This window comes from Mandrillus leucophaeus, unplaced genomic scaffold (genome assembly GCF_000951045.1).
Source record: "Mandrillus leucophaeus isolate KB7577 unplaced genomic scaffold, Mleu.le_1.0 Scaffold72, whole genome shotgun sequence".
Classification (NCBI taxonomy): Eukaryota; Metazoa; Chordata; class Mammalia; order Primates; family Cercopithecidae; genus Mandrillus; species Mandrillus leucophaeus.
The window spans coordinates 2,421,768-2,424,578 of record NW_012107808.1 but is presented as its reverse complement, the minus strand read 5'-3'; positions in this window follow the sequence as shown (position 1 = coordinate 2,424,578).

The following is a 2,811-nucleotide window of genomic DNA, read 5'->3' as shown; positions in this document are numbered from 1 at the left end:
GCTGCTATCTGGAGACACAAAGACAGAAGGTTCTAGAGGACAGATTCTGAGTAGCCTCACTTAGGGAGGCAGGGGCAAGCTCTAACATGGCAAAGTCAGTCCCTCCATATGTCCCAGTCAAAACCAGCGTCGGAGAAGGGCAGTGGGGCCGCTGATGGCTGTCGTGTGTGACAGCCAGGGCCGGAGCCAGCTGTGGTGCTTCCCTCATGACTTAGAAAGCAGCTCCTACGAGCATCCGGGTACGTCTGGGCAGTTGGCTTCTCCAGGTTAAGGCACTGAGACTGGGCTCTCCCATTCCTTCCAGCCTCCCCATACTTCCTATTGTGTGGGGCTTTCTGGACTTAGAAGGGGAATCCACTGGCTTCATAAAGTAAATATTGCTATCTGAGACCTGGCTTCAAACTCTGAAGTAGAACAACTCAGTTACATCCAATAACTTTCCCTTTCTTGCTTAAACTACTTTGGGTGAGACTTTGTTCTTGTGATGAAAAGAGCCTCGTTCAAGTCACAAATGCTGGGGGATGCTAAGGCTAGATCCCAGTCTGACTCCAAATCTGAGTGACTCTGAGTCCAGAGGTCATTCGACTTCACATGAAGGCCTCTCTGATGCCACCTCGCATCCCCTGAGAGCTTGGCAGACCTGGAGGCTTTCGTCAGAACTCCCCATGTGTTTTAACAAGTTCCCTGGTACCCCTGGGGGCACGGATCTGATTCACCCACCTGCCTCCCAAGGCCCTGTAGTGCTGAGCTGTGGACCTCACTAGAATGTTCTCCTTGTCCCTGCCACTAGCTCCAGTGGGATCTCAGGCCAAGGCCTCTCCTGCCCTTGGCTCCCATTAACTTCTTTATAAAACAAAAGGCCCTCCCTGGTTTTGAGTTGAGGTGGCATCAGCTGTTCTCTTCAAAAAGGTGGCCCAGAGAAGCAGGGAGTGGAGTGACTGCTAATAGGTACGGGGTTTCTTTTAAGAGTAATAAAAATATTCTAGAATTAGACAGTGGTGGTCGTTACACAACTCTGTGACTACACTAAAAACCATTGAATTGTACACTTTAAAAGGGGTACATTTTATGGTATGTGAACTATGGCTTAATAAAGCTGTTATTAAAAAACAATGGTACAGTACTTGAGAAAGAGAAACAATAAACCTTAGTAAAAAATAGGTTCAGTTTTATCTCAGAGCCCTACGGCTTCTCTACAGGAAGACTTTGCTTTTGTTCTGTAGCTCATGGTTTCTCTTCACAAGGCCGTTATGAAGCTCAGATGGCGCAATGGCTCGGAAGAGATTTGCAAAGGAATAAGCGAGAGATCAGAGCAGGGAACACAGGTCAACAGCAGCTCTTCCTCCCTGTCTGCCTTCCCTTGAACCTCCGAGCAACCAGAGCCTCTGGGGAGAGGCAGGTACATCTTATGTTTCTTTTCAGTGCAACTGTAGCTGGCCGGATGCCATAGGACATTTATTTTAAAATAATATTTTAGTAACAAACCTGACATTGTGCACATGTACCCTAGAACTTAAAGTATAATAAAAAATTTTAAAAAGCAAAAAAAATACATTTTAAAAAATCTTTAGAAAAATGAAGGTCTTGGGACTGGGCACTGTGACTCATGCCCGTAATCCTAGCACTTTGGGAGGCAGAGGCAGGAGGATCCCTTGAGGCCAGGACTTCAAGACCAGCCTGGGAAACATAATGAGACCCTGTCTCTACAAAAACTTAAAAAAAATAGTCAGGTGCCGTGGTGAGTGCCTGTAGTCCCAGCTACTGGGGAGGCTGAGGCAGGAGAGTCGCTTGAGCCCAGCAGTTTAAGGTTGCAGTGAGCTATAATTGCACCACTGCACTCCTGCCTGGGCAACAGAATGAGACTTTGTCTCTAAGAAAAAATGTTTGAAAACAGTTTTTTTAAATGCAGGTCTAGCCACCAAGCCCCAAGACTCCACTGTCCGGCAGGTCATCTTGGGGAGTTCCTATCCATTCAGCTTCCCCAGATCCAGAAACTGCCCTGGACCTCCTGGGTTGGCTGCCCCATGTTGCCCCGGCCAATGCTCAGTAACATTTGTTGAATGTCTGATTGTGGCCCACATTTAGAAAGATCAGAGAAAGGCTGGGCGCAGTGGCTCATGCCTGTAATCCCAGCACTTTGGGAGGCCAAGGTGGGCAGATCACTTGAGGTCAGGAGTTCAAGAACAGCCTGGCCAACATGGTGAAACCCCATCTCTACTAAACATACAAAAATTATGGTGGCACACACCTGTAATCCCAGCTACTCAGGGGGCTGAGGCAGGAGACTCTGTCTCAAAACAAACAAACAAGCAAACAAACAAACAACAAAACAGAATTATTAGAGAAAGAACATTTAAGGACATGAGAAAATTTGGTAAGGTATGAAACCTTGGCCTGTTGAAAGTCAAAATAACCTTCTGATTAGGAGGGGCCTGGCCTCCAACCTCCCTGGAGAACGGTTTGTTTCCCTCCTTTGCAGCCACAAAAATGGCTTCTGCGGGTTTGGGCGTCATCTCCGGGCGAAGGGTGGTGTTTGATGTGTCACGCGCTGAAATGCTCCCCACTCCACTCGTGGTTATTATTTTTTTGCCTTTAAGCAGACAGAGTCCATCATAGATTAGAACTCTGCCCGAGTTTCTGGGTTGAGTGATGAAGCACAAATGTTTCCCTTTCCAGCGCTCTCGGAACTCTCGGCCATGTTTCTATGGCTGTCATTCTCCTATTCACAAAAATGAAGCTGGGCTAAGCTGCCCCTCCTCCCTGGGCTTTTTCCAGCCTGAGGTCTCTGAAATAGCTATGTTTGTTGTAGCA